Source organism: Vicia villosa, linkage group LG2 (genome assembly GCF_029867415.1).
Source record: "Vicia villosa cultivar HV-30 ecotype Madison, WI linkage group LG2, Vvil1.0, whole genome shotgun sequence".
Taxonomy (NCBI): Eukaryota; Viridiplantae; Streptophyta; class Magnoliopsida; order Fabales; family Fabaceae; genus Vicia; species Vicia villosa.
Genome location: NC_081181.1, coordinates 157831213 through 157849207, shown reverse-complemented (window position 1 = coordinate 157849207; position 17995 = coordinate 157831213). Strand labels below are relative to the sequence as shown.

General features: G+C 34.2%; 1 long non-coding RNA gene across 5 annotated transcripts; it reads right to left on the bottom strand.

Moving 5' to 3' along the window:
• Nucleotides 1-6127: 6127 nt before the first annotated feature.
• LOC131652688 (uncharacterized) lies at nt 6128-11386 on the bottom strand. Of its 5 annotated transcripts, none has more exons than XR_009298759.1 (8): nt 11234-11386; nt 10855-11031; nt 10264-10349; nt 10054-10180; nt 9321-9381; nt 8592-9221; nt 8412-8511; nt 6128-7692 (listed from the first exon to the last, which is right to left on the bottom strand). It is a non-coding gene; the product is annotated as an uncharacterized LOC131652688 (long non-coding RNA). The 5 variants fall into 5 exon arrangements; XR_009298762.1 differs by lacking the exon at nt 6128-7692 and having other exon boundaries at nt 8262-8511; nt 8592-8713; nt 9111-9221; XR_009298758.1 differs by lacking the exon at nt 6128-7692 and having other exon boundaries at nt 8262-8511.
• Nucleotides 11387-17995: the final 6609 nt, after the last annotated feature.

Genomic DNA, 17995 nt, shown 5'->3' with positions numbered 1-17995 from the left:
AAGAACCAAACCATACTTAACATGGTGCGAAGCATGCTTACGAGCAAGAAGATGCCGAAGGAGTTTTGGGCCGAAGTAGTGGCATGTGCGGTTTACTTGAGAAATCGCTCCCCAACAAGAAGTGTGCACGAGAAGACACCACAAGAAGCATGGAGTGGAAGGAAGCCCGGGATCTCTCACATCAAAGTGTTTGGAAGTATTTCCTATACCCATGTTCCAGATCAAAGAAAAACAAAGCTCGATGATAAAAGTGAGAAATATGTGTTTGTAGGTTACGACTCAAGCTCCAAAGGATACAAGCTTTATAATCCAAACAGTGGAAAGGTCGTCATAAGCTGTAACGTGGAGTTCTATGAAGAATATTGTTGGGATTGGAGTGTTCAAGAAGAAAGGTATGATTTTCTTCCTTACTTTGAAGAAGAAGAAGAAGAAATTGAACAACCAATGATAGATAAACATCTTACACCAGCGACCTCACCGACACCAAGGTTGGAAGAAACAAGATCAAGTGAGAGGACACCGTGACTAAGGAGCATTGAAGAGCTTTATGAGGTAACCGAGAACCTAAATGACATTAACCTCTTTTGTCTTTTTGGTGATTGTGAGCCTCTAAGCTACCAAGAAGCGGTGGAAAACATAAAGTGGAGAGACGCCATGGACGAAGAAATCAAGTCAATCACGAAAAATGATACGTGGGAACTTACTACACTTCCACGAGGAGACAAAGCAATCAGAGTAAGATGGGTGTACAAGGCGAAGAAGAATGCAAAAGGAGACGTGGAGAGATATAAAGCAAGATTGGTGGTGAAAGGATATAGTCAAAGACAAGGAACTGACTATGATGAGGTATTTGCTCCCGTTGCCCGTCTTGAAACTATTAGATTGATCATTTCTTTGGCAGCCCAAAATAAATGGAAGATCTATCAAATGGATGTGAAGTCAGCCTTCTTGAATGGTTTCCTAGAAGAAGAAGTTTATATCGAGCAACCATTGGGTTATGAAGTAAAAGGGAAAGAAGAAAAAGTCTTGAAGTTGAAGAAGGCGTTGTACGGTCTTAAGCAAGCACCAAGAGCTTTGAATGTTCGAATAGACAAGTACTTTCAAGACAAGAACTTCATCAAGTGTCCATATGAGCATGCACTTTATATCAAAGCGCAAAGTGAAGATATTTTGATTTTATGCTTGTATGTAGATGACTTGATTTTCACAGGGAACAATCCAAGCATGTTCGAAGAGTTCAAGAAAGACATGGCAAATGAATTTGAGATGACATATTTGGGTCTCATGGCATATTATCTCAGCATCAAAGTAAAGCAAGGAGACAAAGGAATTTTCATCACCCAAGAAGGCTATGCCAAAGAAGTACTTAAGAAATTGAAGATGGATGACGCCAATCCAGTTAGCACCCCGATGGAATGTGGAAGCAAGTTAAGCAAGCATGAAAATGGAGAGATTGTGGATCCAACTCTTTACAAAAGTTTGGTTGGAAGTTTACGTTACTTGACATGCACAAGGCTGGATATTCTCTATGCCGTAGGAGTCGTAAGTCGCTACATGGAAGTTCCGACAACAACTCACTTCAAGGAGGCAAAGAGAATTATTCGATACATCAAATGTACAACAACTTTGGCTTGCACTATTACTCTTCTAACAATTATGACATTGTTGGCTATAGTGATAGCGATTGGGGTGGAGACTTAGATGATAGAAAGAGCACTATTGGTTTTGTGTTCTTTATGGGAGATACTGCTTTCACTTGGATGTCAAATAAGAAACCTATAGTCACACTATCAACTTGTGAAGCCGAGTATGTCGTTGCCACATCATGTGTTTGTCATGCAGTTTGGCTAAGGAACTTGTTGAAAGAGTTAAAGATGCCACAAAAAGATCCTATGGAAATATGTGTTGACAATAAATAAGCACTTGCTTTAGAAAAGAATCTCGTCTTTCATGAAAGATGTAAGCACATCGACATACGTTACCACTTCATAAGAGAATGCATTGAGAGAAAGGAGGTGAAGTTGAAGTATGTGATGTCTCAAGATCAAGTTGCCGACATTTTCACCAAGGCACTCAAGTTGGAAACTTTCGTGAAGCTAAGGAGTATGATTGGAGTCACAAATCAAGTTTAAGGGGGATGTTGAAATATAAACTTAAATTGGGCCTAAATTAATTATTTGGTTCCTTGGGCTTAGTTATTTTGGGCTTAAGTAATTATGGGTCATGTTTCTAGAGAATTCTTGTAGCGTTCGGAGTGTCTAGATATTTCGTATGGTTGTAATATTCTCTAGAATATTCTTTGGATCTCTAGAGTTGAGAACTCTCTAGAATTAGTGTGTCTAGAGTTCTCCTTAGAGTAGTATAAATAGAGATGTAATCCTACACATTTGTATCAAGAAAAATACAAAGTTCTCTCTTCCATAAAGAATTCTCCTCCCTATCAAGTTTCTTTTCAAGCCTCCAATATTTCTAAACACTTGCCCTACACACAAAAACAATCATAATTCCAACAATTTGATCAAACGTTCCACCCGACTTCCATCAATAATCTTAGCCGATATTGTTGAAGCAACCGTGTATTCCCGAACTCTATCCTCGATAATATCCTTCATATTGATCGATCTGGTATAGTTATCCTCATGCTTAAATTTGTTTCTCCAATGCCATATCATGTGGCAAGCTGTAGCCCAAAAGGCACACCAATCACTCTCTAACTGCTGCACATGAAACAAATTCAAGTTGATCCAATCATGTAAATTCACATTAAAAAACTCAGAAGTCAAAGTAGTTGGAATCACATTTTACCATAAGGCCCTCACTGAGTTGCAGTCTCGGATGGCATGAAGAGTTGTTTCGCAAGCGTTTCCACACAAATGACAACTAGCGCTACCAAGCCCAAAAATATTCATTCTTTGAATTGTAGAATTCTATCATGAGTCATAAGCCACACAAAACATCTCACCCTCTCAGTCACCTTTAGCTTCCACAGGCTGCTCCAAACTTTCCTCATGTCAGTATTATCATTACTCCTAAGCCGCTTGTACATACTACCAAAGGAAAAAGTTCCATCCTTTTCAGTGGCCACAACTAAACTGTCATGCAAACTACTATCACCTGGAGAATGAATAGCTTCAATTTCCATCTTGATGTCATTCGAGATCTTGTCCAGCATATCCCAGTTCCACTCGCCGTTCTCATCAACCAAATCTCGAAGCCTAGCCTCTGCCACCTCAAAAGGGATAGTCACGTTGCTGCCAATAATATTTTTACCCTTAGCTATCCAATTATCCTTCCAAGCATGAATGCCCCTACCATCACTAATACTCCAAATGCCAGTTTCCAGCAGATCAACATGCGTTTTCACGATAGATTTCCAGAGATTAGAGTCCTCAACCATTGCTCTGAGATTACCCCTGATGTCCTCCATCTTACACTTACTTGACAAAATTTTACACCATAAATCATCATCCCCATTAATAATTTACTACCCAACTTCATAATGCACACATGATTCATTAGGTTCAAGTCCCTGAGCCCTAAACCACCTTCACTCTTGGGCATTGTAACCTTCTCCCAACTCACTGCATGGTGTCTCTGCTTCTCTTCAGTATCACCCCATATGAAATCACGCCGCCGTTTCTGAATATCTCTAATACACGTTTTAGGGATCAAATTTGTCATCTTAACTATATATAAAGGGAATACATCTTTTTGGGATGACCTATTTTTTTTCTTTCAAATTTACCTTTTTAATTTTGCCAAATATTTTTAAAAATTCAATTTTTTTATCTATAACTATATATATAAAGGGAATACATCTTTTTGGGCTGACCTATTTTTTTTCTTCCAAATTTACCCTTTTAATTTTGCCAAATATATTTTAAAAATTCAATTTTTTTATTATTTAAAAATGGTAAAAAAAAAACTTAACTGTAAAAGAGGAAGTTAAGTAAGTGGATTATGCTCACGCCTCATATTCTTTCGTAACTACCCTCAATTTTTCAAGTACAAGTAACTCTCTCTTTCATTTTATACAGTCAGATGCCTTACTTCACAAAAAAAGTAAAACATTCTCTCATATATATCATTCAATTTGTTCATAACATTCACTCATAAAACAATAATTGAAAACTTTACGCACTTTTTTGTGTGTTTTTTTTAATGTTTTTCCTATACAAATCATGAGAAAATAGGTTACCGTATGAATTAAGAATTACTATACATTGAGATCAAAGGAAAAATCAAGAATATCATTTGTTTATAAGTTTGGATTTATCTCCAATTTTTTTCAATTTAAATGTTTTTAATACTCAATGGTTGGATAATCTTGACTACATGAATGTTTTTGTTTATTGTTTTGCGGCAATAGGGATTTGGCCAATGTTTACAATTACATATCATTATTAATAATTATTTTATGGAAAATTTACTTCTCTAACTTTTTTTCTCATTGGTTTTAGATTTATTTTATGGTTGTTTCTCATGCTTCAATTGATCAGATATGATATGCAAAGTGATTGCAATGGTTGAAGAGGGTGAAAAGACTAAAATTTGTTCAATTCATAATTGACGTCTATTTAAAGATTAGTTACTAACATCATAAGACTGCACAAATGAATGCTTACTTTCAGACTATGATAAATTGTTGAGATTTTTTTGTTCTGTTATTGGCACTCTAGAGAGAGATAGAGAGAGTCTCATTAAAAGATATGCACGCGTTTATATTTCTCTACTGTACGCATTAAAAAAGCAGACAAATGGAGGTGCCCGTTTGGACGCCAATCATTGGATATATGGGAATAACATCCATAACACTTTTTGTGAGAGTAACTCTCCCAGCAAAAGACAAATGTCTCCCCTTCCAGCTAGTCAACTTTTATGAAATCTGCTTGATAACATAATTGAAATCATTTATTCTTAATGCTTTCCCCATCAGAGGAACACCCAAGTACTTGCCAAAGCTTTTAGTCTCCCTAAAGCCCGATATTTGTTGCAGCTTTGTTTTCAGACTTCTATTAACATTATCAGAAAATAGAATGCTCGACTTCTCCTTAATAATATCCTGCCCCGACATTTGACAAAAGTGGTCTAAGGTTTGCATGACACAAAGCATCCGCTTCTCTGTGGCTTCCCCAAAAATAAGTAAATCGTCTGCAAACATAAGGTGCGATATGTGAATTCCATTCCTCCCAACTTGAAAAGCTTTCCACTTCTTCATGTTAATTGCATGCTCAATCATGTGAGATAGCTTATCCATACATAAGACAAAGACTTAAGGAGATATAGGATCACCTTGACAGATTCCATGTTGCTGGCGAAAAAAGTCCTTCCTATTTCCATTCCAATTAATGTTTGTCTCCATACTCGTGACACCATGGAGAATGAGATTAATCATTTTCTCAGGAAGATCAATTTCCAATAAAATTCTCCATATAAATTCCCAATTAAGCTTATCATAGGCCTTGGACAAGTCAATCTTCACTACAAAACAACCTTTCTTCCCTTTCTTATTGCTCATGCTATGAATTACTTCATTGGCTATGATAATGTTCTCATGGATGGATCTGCCTGGGACAAATTCGGTCTGGTAAATTTTAATAACATTTAATTTAATTACTTCACATTATCCTAAGAAGCAGTGTCTTTTTCCATTCCTCTCAAATTTTAAATCTACTGGCTGTCTTTTTCCATTCCTCTCAAATTTTAAATCTACTGGCTATCTTTTTCCATTCCTCTCAAATTTTAAATCTACTTAAAATCCATAATATTTTTCACTAATATGAATTGCTCCAACAATCATTTTGATCTTTCCAATGGACTATAATGATTAATTAACCTAATAATTAGGTGAATTCATTGTATAAATAATAAAAATTAAGGTAAATTGAGAAATAAATTAAATAATAAAAATTAAGATAATTTGAGAAATAAATTGTAACACCCCATACATAAACGACTAGTATATTATGCATGAAACGTTAAAATTGATATTGAGTGCATACATAAGCCAAAAGAATACAAGAAGATCCATATCAAAACATAACATGAAATCCTACTAAGAACTATAAAACATGTGTCTTCAATGGATCTGCACAGCAGAACATAAAATCTGACGAGGTCTTCGAGCCATCACCACTCCTAAGTCTTCAATCCAAATTTGCTACTAATCAAACACTTCTAAACTGCACCTGAAAAAGATAAGATGATTGGGGTGAGATTACTAAATCTCAGTGAGTCCTCCTATCCTACAGGTTCACTCGGTTCTACAGGGAACATGCAATCAAATGGATTCATCGAGAATCCAGGTTTACCTCACGGCCAGGTACAAGTACAAACAAGGTAAACCGCCATTAGAAGTCCCATAACTATCCAATGTGGCAACAACAACAAGTATAAGCCAATAAATCCAATATACAACTTGCACCCGTGTACGGGGAATCCAAGAGTAAGTTTACTTGCTACATAGATTACGCATCCACATCCTCGGTGAGTTACGCCCATGTCTAATTGTCAAGAGACTTGTACACGCACATCGCAAGTGAATCGGATAAGTCCTACGTGGTTTATCCGTGAGAGTTACAGTGGTGACTTGACTACGTGGCATCTAAACCCATCAATCACTAAACGCCAATGTGATCGCCTCAATGTACAAAGACGCCATTAAGACTACATGAGCCCACCGGGCGAAAGCCTAGTGATTATCTACGTGACATCACTAGAGGTGAGTTAACCGAGAAATGCATCCTATATGGTACCACTACCTCACCATACCAAGCATACCGATGAGACCCAAGTGGGAAACGCCATATAGACCCGCACTTGCACACCACCTTTGGTAGCTCAGGTGCGTAAGACAATACCCGAATCACACAGTAAGGTATCCAAGATTACACAACATGGCACACACTAAAGATCACACAGCATTAGTCGTGGTCTTAAGTGATTTATCATCTATTAGCCAGACCTACTCTGATTTTAGTATATATCACACATCACCGAGATCACACAGCACAGTACATATACATGTCATTACACAGGCAATCACGTCTGAATGTTCAACCGGAACAGACGGGAAATAACACAATCATACATCACATATATAATATCTTACATTTATGGCACATACTCATAATGTTCTCGGGCAGTTAAACATCACATAAAACATGTAGCATACACTGCAAAACATACAATCATGGATTACCAACAGTATCTCTATTTGCACACAGTCTCAAGGTACATCGAAATAGTCGGGGAGGAGTCTGGTTACCCTCACGAAACCAAATTGCACTCAGGGGTGCCAAAAATAAAATTCTATAACACATGGCTCACTTAGCGAGCTCCCAGTGTGTTGCCACGTGTAACACCCCAAATCTACCCTACAATTATAAGCGAAAATCAGAGTGCATTTAAATTTTCAATCAAGCAGTGGGATGTCATAATTTGACTTAACCAAACAAACATACTTATATTGCATTTAATAATGATACATAGCATTCAGAAACATAACTTCATTCACAACTTCCAACTTATGAACATCTTTCAACTCAACTTAAAATACAATCATCAAACAATAACGACTAATCCCCCCCGAGTGCTACGTATCAGAGCAATAGACACAAACTCGACTTGCCATAAAGCAGCACAAAGACTTCACATCAATAACCTCGAACATCCACGACTAATCTTGAGTACCTAGTGGAAAAAAACACTTTTTAAGTCGGTTAAGAATGACTTTTTAAGACGGTTCCGAACCTGACCTAAGAATTGCCGACATAAGAAGTTTTGACTTCTTAAGTCAGATTTGGACCTGACTTAAGAAAATGTTGTTAGATCGGTTAAATAGCATCCGACTTAATACGTTTAGACTTTCAGAACCCCATATGCCATTTGTACCCGACTTAAAAAGTTTATATCTTAAATCGGATATATTTAACCGACCTAACAAGTTGGATTTTTATGCAATTTTTTTCACAAAAACCTAGAAATACAAATATTGTCTTATCAATTTTATTTTTTATAAAGACCTGGAAATACAAATATTGTCTTATCAAATATTATGCAAAATGTCTATCCATATTTAACAAGTAAAAAAAGGGTACTGCAAATAATTGTCTAAAGATCATAGATAGAAACAAATCATAAAGTAAGACCGAAATTAATGCCACAAGGTTGAAATTAACTATGCCTAACCCAACAGCTAACTATTTGTCACTATAGAAAACTAATTAGTACAAATCCGACAGCAAAAATAAAAGAATATATCAGCAAAAATATACCATTATATTATAATAAATTAAAACTCATGAAGAGTAAAGACTGCATCAGGAAAAAGATGAGAGCTAAGTTAAAAATATTTTATTACATGATAAAAATCATGTGAATACAAAAGCTTCAGTACAAGACATTCTAACCCAATCGGCATGGAAATGGATTGCAGGAAGTTAGAAGTGGGGAGAACATGACTTAATTCCACAGTTACTAGGAATAATACACTTCCTAACTTGTATATACCTACAACAAAGAGAAATCATTGGTTATAAACAAACTTTCAGGATATATGCCACTTGAGTTCTATTATTTCCTTTTATTACCTTAAGTGAGGCAAGTGTACAGGCTATAATTGACAATTATTGACAATTATCAAATGGACCAGCTTGTTTGTACGATACTCCCTTGGCTCCAATGTATTGACTGCATTCGTTTTTTAGAGAAGCTTCATAGAAAGGGAGAAAATTGTTATGTTGCAACCAGATCGCAGTCATACCTTTGTTTAAAACTGTGACAACAAGGTTTGAAAATTCTTTTATCTATTGTGACAAGGGAAGATTTAATTGCGGCGGGGCTCTAAGTTGGGCGGATAGTCTTTGCAGCAAATGCGACGATATCAGATATGTGGGGGCATGACGTTGAAGTTACTGATTCAATTTTCAAGTTAATAGCATATACACATCTTAACTTGTATCAGATTCTAGGCTAGAATAAGCAGGTGACAAGGCAGCCAGAATATTAACCCCAGGAGCAACAATATGATGAATCAATATGATGAATCATAAAAAGTTATATTTTTGTCAGAAGAAAATAATTCTATGTTGGAGGAATGTGCCTAGAACCTTTAAAACTGAAGGAGAAAGAGAACTCGGTCCACGTGACGAAGAAGAATGTGACATCAGGAGACATTTGTTGCCCCACAATAGTTCTGATTAAACTTGATTACAAGATTCCTACAACAAGCAAGATTATATTATTAAAATAAAACTGCATTATTAATATTATATAGACTAAGCACAAAAAAATAGATGTTGGTTTTCAAAAGTATTTACCTAGTAGCTTCCAGGCATGATACAATTTTTGTTCCTGCTATGAAATCAACTTTGACAGAGGCTATATATCCCAACACATACAACATCTTTAGTATAGAAAAAAATGAAAAAGGGTATTATGTAGCTTAGCAAGAGCAACTAATAACAGGGGAATTTCAACATAAAGAAGGGTAGTTCATACATTTCAAAGATATGAGTATTTGTCGGGAAATTATGGTTAAAGATGGTTATAAAATTCAAACATTGAGAGTATATTTATTTCAATGTAACACATTGGTTTATTTGTTTATATATATTGATATAACTGGTGAAAAGTAGCATTAGAAAAAGACACTAACCATAAACTTCAACGACATGAGTGTGACACTAAAAGTTTTGGAAGGAAAATGACACTTCAGTTGATTAAAGTAAAGATTTTTGTTCAAACACGGTAGTTTTATGGTACAGATATTTTGTGATGGCCAATTTGACATTCTTCTTCTCTTCAAAAAATTTACCGTATACTTTATATTTACTTTCACCCTACTAATTGTATAAAAGTATTTCAATTGTACTCTTTTTTCTCGTTTGATTTTACCTCAGTAAATATATTTTTATAAACAAAAGTTTTTTAATAAAGTGGAATTAAGACTTCATAATTCACAGCATCTGAGTATAGAAAACACTGAGTGAGAACTTTCACAACTATGGTTCTTAATGAAAAAATACGGCAACATGAACCGACACATTTTACCTGGCAATTTCTTCACTTGCATCTGAAGTTGATATATCCTCTTCATACAGTATAGGATACAATTGGTTTAATTTTTTCCCTGTGTATATAGTGACTCTATATGAGGAAATAAAATATATTTCTGTTTCTGCATTGAAAACGGCCAATCTTTAGCAACGATATAAACTACTAATTGTTGCTTTTGATCCAAAAAACACGGAGATGAAGTACCTGTATAGATTGATTATTTCCCAAGACAATTGTAAATGGAAATTCCCTATCGATGGTACTGGCAGCAAGCTATGTAAGAATAGAATCTATAAAAAAGGAACAAATCAAATATAAAGTAACGGTTAAATTGAAGAGTTGAAGCAAGCTATGTAAGAATAGACTTGATTACAACAATCACATATATTTGCCCAGATGGAACCATTGTGAGAGAATACTTATGCAATATGACACAAATACTATCAACATCAAGTTTTATGAACAAGCATTTTGAATCAAACTCTTTAATATTTGTTCAGGTTCGAAAATAACAATTTAATTGCCTCTACTGTTATACAAGTTTTGTAATAGTGGGATTATTTGTTTTTAACTCTAACTCTACATCCATATTAGAGTTTATATTTTCTCTAACTCTACACCTATACCAAAAGATAGCAGAAGTCCAATTTTAAAGTAACAATAAACCCAATTCCCTTAAAGAAATATAATGGGATTCAAAGTTCGGCAGAGACAGACAAGCTAAGATTTCAACAAAATTGGTCCTTCTACTTTTCAAAGTTTAAACTAAGGAATTTATGAAAGGAAGACACTCACCTGTTCAAAGAGATATGAGAAACTCCGACACGGTGGCTTTACTCCATCAGTTTCGCAACAGAGATGATGAAAGGGTGTCGACGGTAGTCCCAAACCGATGATTTCAATCCAGATGAAGGCTTAGGCGATGAAGATTATGCATTTCATCTTCATCTATGTTGGAGGATTAAATGGCGGCTAGGATTCAATAAAATAAATATTTATACACATAATTGTTGAATCCTAACCTAAATTCTTAAATCAAACCCTCTTACTATTCTGTAATGCTTCAATTAAGAGAGAAAGTGGGATTTGTATGAAGGTTTGAGAAGAAGGAGTTTTAGGATTGAGTGAAACCCTAAATATTTATTAGAGAAGAGATAAAGAAGAATAAGCTAACCTTAACGAGAAAGACAATGTAACTACAAAACAGTCGAGCAATCGGTGGTGGAAGCCCAACGACGGTGAATAACGAGCAGCAAGCGCACAGTGGTTTGTGAGTAGCGAGCAACGAGAGGCGAGAAGCAGGAATATGTTTGCTTGGAGATTTCACGTGAAGATAGAAAATAGAAAAATTTTGTTTCTTTAATTCTTTATACAAATAATAAATATAAGGGTTAATACCTATTTTCACCTATGGGGTTGGTTTGAAAAACCCTGGAAAAAAAATGCAATAATTCCCCTAACATTTGAGGATTTTCTCGTTTTAAACCTTGTAAAATTTTGTTTTTAAAACCAACATTGCCATTTGAAGATTCGTGCATTTTAAACCCTATAATCTTGTAGATTTTGTCATTTAAAACCCTATGGAATATGATGGACAAGGTTGATTTTACTAAAAAAACATAATTTACAGGGTTCAAAATGATAGAGTCCTTCAAGTGGCAAGGTTGGTTTTAAAAGTAAAAATTTTACAAGGTTTAAAATGAGAGAATATTCAATTGTTAGGGGAATTCTTGCAACTGTTTTTTTGGCAGGGGATTTTTCAAACCAACCCCATATGGCAGGGGTGAAAATATATATTAACCCTAAATATAATGATATAATTATATGTTTATAATTATAATATTATATATAAAACTTTTGTTATGTGAAGGTTGGGAGTTCGATTCCCTCATAATATATGTTACAATTTAATTTATTAGAAGTAAACTAAACTTCTTAAGTCAGGTGGGAAATACCTTACTTAAAAAATCGACTTCTTAAGTCAGTTAATGAATAAAGACGACTTAAAAAATTTAATGTGAATTATATTATTTTTATTTAATGTTTGTTAAGTCGGTTTTAAATGCAACCGACCTAACTAAGTTACAAATATTTACGAAATTGTCACTGCGTCACTTCTTAAGTCAGGTGGCAGGTGAACTGACTTAACAACCTCTGCTAAAAAGGTATTTTTGTACTAGTCCATTTCCCATGGTAGGGGAAATATCAGCAAAGGGGTGAGATATCTTACAATATAAAGGAATGCATGATAAATAATATAGGAGATAAAGATCATATATAATTTCACCACTTCGCATCACATAACATCATACAACGACTTTCATCACGAAACAACTCATCAATGTAATACGACTTTCAAAACGGCAACAATATCATTAATCAATTAGGACAATGTATTCAAATGCACAATTACACTATCATCACGTCACAACAACCATATCATCATCTCAACAATCCAAATCACATAATCAACTTATGAAACGACAACAATGTCACCAATCAACCATGACAGTATATGCAATTCACAAGTGAGATTCCAACACATCACGACAAACATCTCGTCATCAAGTCATCACATCACAACAAACATATCTTCATCAAGTAACAACAACATGATCAAATAAGACTCAAATGCAATTCATATGTGACTCGACTTATGCAAATGCATGTGGTACCAATCGGAGCAAAACTCCCACCGTCTCAATTTTGCCATTGGGCACACCGTCGCTATTTTCTATTAAGGCCACCGTCGCTTTTGCCATTAAGGCCACCGTCGCTTTATGCAAATGGATATGACTCAATGAATGCAACATCCACACAAACACAACATATACGACACATCGTCTAAATCACCATCAAACATTATTAATATAATGTCGAACTTCAACAACAACAAAATCATCATTCATAAGAATGCACCACTTCAAAATCACGTCGCTATGTTGCATCATCATACATCAATACTTCACTTCACAAATACATCACAATACATTCATCAATATTTGACCACAGGGTCTACAACAACAACAAATTCCACATACTAGCAACAACGACAACAAATTCATCATGTTACAACAAACATCAATGATTCATCTTCTTAACAACAACATCAACACATTCATCATGAATATCATATCACATATCATGCCAACAACATTATTATCAATCAACATCAATTCACATATTACATAAATACGATTTCAAGTAACATGTTATCACTCACATATCAACCATACTCATAGTATTCACCGATTCAACATCTCATTATACACGTAGTAAATAATTACCAATATATTTGTGCACATCCTCATCAATTCATTATGGTATACAATATGAATATATTACAACGTATCATATCAACACATGTTATTCACATTTCATCAAGTCATAACACATATTCACATAAATACAACCACATCATAATTAAGTCATCAAGTAATCGTTATCCACAAGAACATTCAAATAACACATACTCATTCACACACATCATGAATATTACACCACATAACATGCCATCACAATGTTATTCACAAATTATCAAGTTACAACGCACATATACATAATGACATGTTAACAACATCATAATTTATTCATCATGTGCTAACCATTCTACTTCTATCATATAGATATTTTCATTAGCTTCCCAATGCTTCGAACCGCGCAAAAAACGGAGTTACGGATCAAATGTTACATCATTTTAAAGTTTCAAAAATATTTTTGACAACATGGTCCGCTCAGCGACCGTCAAGCGGGACTATGCAGTAACTTTCAATTTTCGCAGCTCCGCTTAGCGGGCCATGCGATTTCCAGAAAAAAACAGAAAAACGCAGAACTGCGAAAATGCTATATCTCCATCCAAAATCACTTCCAATCAACAATTCAAAGCATATGTGATCAGTATACATCATTTATCATCATCAAATCATACCAAAACATGTTTAGACCACCAATTTCATGAAATCTAACATAAACCCTAACAATACAAAACTATGAAATTGAAAGGTTAAAGGTTGAACATAATTCACAACATCATCCACTCATCTAAACCTCTAATAATACATCAAATTCTCAGCAAACCATTTACCAATTTTGAACATTCATCAACATTGCAATTCTTCACACATTCATGGATTCCAATTATGAGACCTAACTTCTACCATACTCATCATCATGCCAACCCTTAGAGAGTAAGAACCCCACCCTTACCTTAGCAAAAGCCTCATCTTCAATGGAGTCATTCCTCTCTTCATGCCATAGCTTTCTTCTTTCCTCCCTTCTTTCTCTTCTTTCTCTTCTTTCTCCAAATGAGAGTTATGTCTCTAAAACCCTAACTCTCTTACTATCCTTCTTTTCTTAATTGGGGTTAACCCACCAATCTCATTGTGTTATATTCCTTCCACTTAGGCCCAATTCATAACATCTCTCTAATTACTCAATTAAGCCAAATAACACACATAAATAAATAACCACACAACATAACTGAGTATTATTCCAATAATATTCCACATCTACCATTGATCTATAACTTAAATATACCGACTCGCAAATTCATAATCCTCCGACTAATCCGACCACAACTTAACTGCTCCAATCAACACATTAATCCAATTACGCCTTTAGAATAATACCGATAAATCCCGAATTCAACTAATTCCAACAAATAAATCCTTGATCAATTTAATTAAATAATTAATTAAATTCGGGGCGTTACACCACGGGCATAAAACAGAAAGCTCCACATTCGCAATCTCGCTTAGCGAGCTCATGATTTCTAAAATTCATAAACAATACTCGCTTAGCGAACTGAGTTCGCTTAACGAGATAGCATTTTTCAGAAAAATGCAGCAGACATCAGACCTGCACTTGTGGTTCTTTCACCCCTCTAATTCACCTGCATGCAACCATTATCAACATACATTGGAAGTAGGCAACACAACCAGCAATCTAACACATACATGTTTATCAACATGAATTCATGGATATTTCTCACAATCCCTAACCCCAATTATAACCCTTGCATGCAGTTCCCCAAAGTCTCTAACTAAGGACTCATCTTGCTTAAATGGAGGTTAAGGTGATGCTCTTGTTGCCATTGAACCCCTTTCCCTGTATCAATATAGAACCTATGAACGTGAACCTTATATGTAAATCTTAGATAATTTCGTGAGATTTCCAAAAAGTCCTAAATCGTCTCAATCAGAGTTACGAGCAGAGAGATATTATCTTTTTAGTGGGAGCTGCACCATTGTTGCGAAAATGCTAGTGTTAGACTTGAGTTCTTCTTTCTTTCTCTTGTTCTTAAGCTCTTCCTCTCTCTTTGCTTCATAAATTCTGATTTTGAAATACCAACCCTCCAAACATGCCCTTATTCACATGCACTCTAGTTAAATGCCCAAAATGTCCTTCAACTAAGTGACATTTACACTTTTGCCATTTAGTTTGTTTTCAACTAATCTCCTTCCATTCCAACTAACCCTTTCTCAAATTAGAGATTAATTCATAATTCCTTCTTAGAACTTTATATATATCTATAATCATGCTTAAAGTAATATGGGATATTACATAAATTCTAAAAGGGGTAAATAAAAAATGAAATTTAATAATTGATTTACAAAATTTTCTCTTAGAACCCCTTAACTCTATTTCAAAAGACATTTCAGTCCTTTATTTTTTTTCTATACTAATAATATGTTTTTACATAGTAACACTATTATCATTCTTTACAGAATATTTCAAGAAATCTAAATTTCATATCAATTTATACACCATTCAAGAAAAGACTCTTAAACCACCAAATAAAATCCCTTTCTTTTGTTTCCATGAAATGAAATCTTCAACCAATTCCAAAAATATAGCCCTTTATTGGTAATCATATGTGCAAATCATAGGCAGGAAATGGCATTGCTGGGTTACTCAGTTTCAATTAGTTGGAAACAGTAAAAATATTTAAGCATATAATAGTTTAGAAGCAGTGCATCCAATCCTTAATATATTAAGACAAAATACAAGATTTCCCTCCTAACTTTTCATCAAATCCATCAATATCCCGCTTAAGTGCATTTAATTATTCACATCTTTCATTTTTTTAATACTAAAAACTCTTTATATTCTTAATTAATTGTTAATTTCAAGAACTCCACTCCACTCTACTGATTAATTATTATTTATTTTTATATTCATAACATATAAAATATAAATATTTTTATTTTATATTTTTTGTTATAAAAATATAATATTTATTCTTAATTTTTTCTGTGCATCGCACAGGTAAAAGTACTAGTATATTTATATGATCAAATTATAATACCCTTGAAATGGATCTCAATTTCTTCGTAAAGTTAGTTTCGACATATGCAAAAATACTATAATTTGTCATGAAAACCAAAATTACATTACTCTATGTGCTCTTAACCTTAAACTGCTGCATGGAAAAATCAATTTTGAATTCTAAAATCATTGTTTGGATGGATCCTTCACTGCTTTCATCGTTTGCCTAGTTCCAGCACCAAAGTCATTGTCTTCTCATACTCCTCTTTTTTAATTTTTACAATAGCAACATAATGAGTCTTTTCATGAAATAAACGCAAAATGCAAAACAACATTTAAACCAAAAATTGAATTATCATACTCACCGATTAAATTCAATTAACAACGCAAATTACTCACATCATTAGACAGTGATTTCCATTCTTCATCCAGCCTTACCAAGCTCTTCGAAATTTAAAGTAAATCACATTAGATAACTCAAATTCAGAGTAAAGACACAAAATCAAAAACAACAAAACAAAAATAAAAAGTAAGTTCCATAATCTATAAACCTAAAACCTTCACTGAATCTAACAAAAAAACAACATCAACACAACACATACATCATTTGAGAGTAACCCAGACAAAACCCTTTTCAGTGTGCGCTCGAGCATGTTGGTGAGTTAGTTGATAAACAGATCTAATTGTAGCAAAACCTAGTACATAATAGTAATTAGGATTAGAATGATTCAAAACATTAATGAATACATGAACCATTGAAATAACACAATGATTTGTCCAATTGAATCAACATCCAAAATCAGAAAAGTTATAAACAAAGAAAGAACAAGATGGGATCGTCGATGGCGGTTCTGAAAGCGGTGGAGTGATGGAGGTGAACGTCTTGTGATGGTTAAAGAGAAAGAGGAAATTTGAAGTGGAGATGTTCTGATGGTTGATAAAATCTGCATATGTGTGTTTAAATATTCAATGTGGAGATTTGAACTTATAGAAATTGCAACTCTTGAGTTTTCAAGGAATGCATTGAGGATGGTGAAAATAAATATTGAATTGAAAAACGGAACTGGTAATTTGATTGTGTCATTCCAAATTCTGAAGTGTATATGTGAACGTGAAATGCACTCTCAATTGATGGAATAATAACCATTTAATAATAATCAGATTAAATTAAAATAAAATAAAAAGGTTTGGAATAAGTTTGGTGTTGACACATCATCAATATTTCTGCTTCCAAAATTGTCTTATCACTTTCAATGTTGATAAACTATTCTTGTTTCAGTTCAAATTACAGATGGTCTGAAGACTCTAAGGGCTCCTTGGACTCCAAATAGAGTATGCATTTCCATTACCAGCAACATAACTGATCTTTAGCTTGGTGTTCATTGTAAAGATAAAAAGCATGATATTGGGTTTCGATCATTGAAATTTGAAGAAAATTACGCATTTGATTTGTAGCCTAAGGCTTTTCTAAGAGCATCTTTATACTTTTGTCGATTTACATGGGCTAATGAATTTCATTATTTTGACATTTATAAGGAAACAAGAGATCGTGATATATGCAGCAAATGTAATTGGAAGATAAATAAATCGGGACCATGTAGAAAAATTAGGACATCTGAAACATGTTATACTTGGAACCCTAATCATGTTATAGAAGGGAAACTACTAG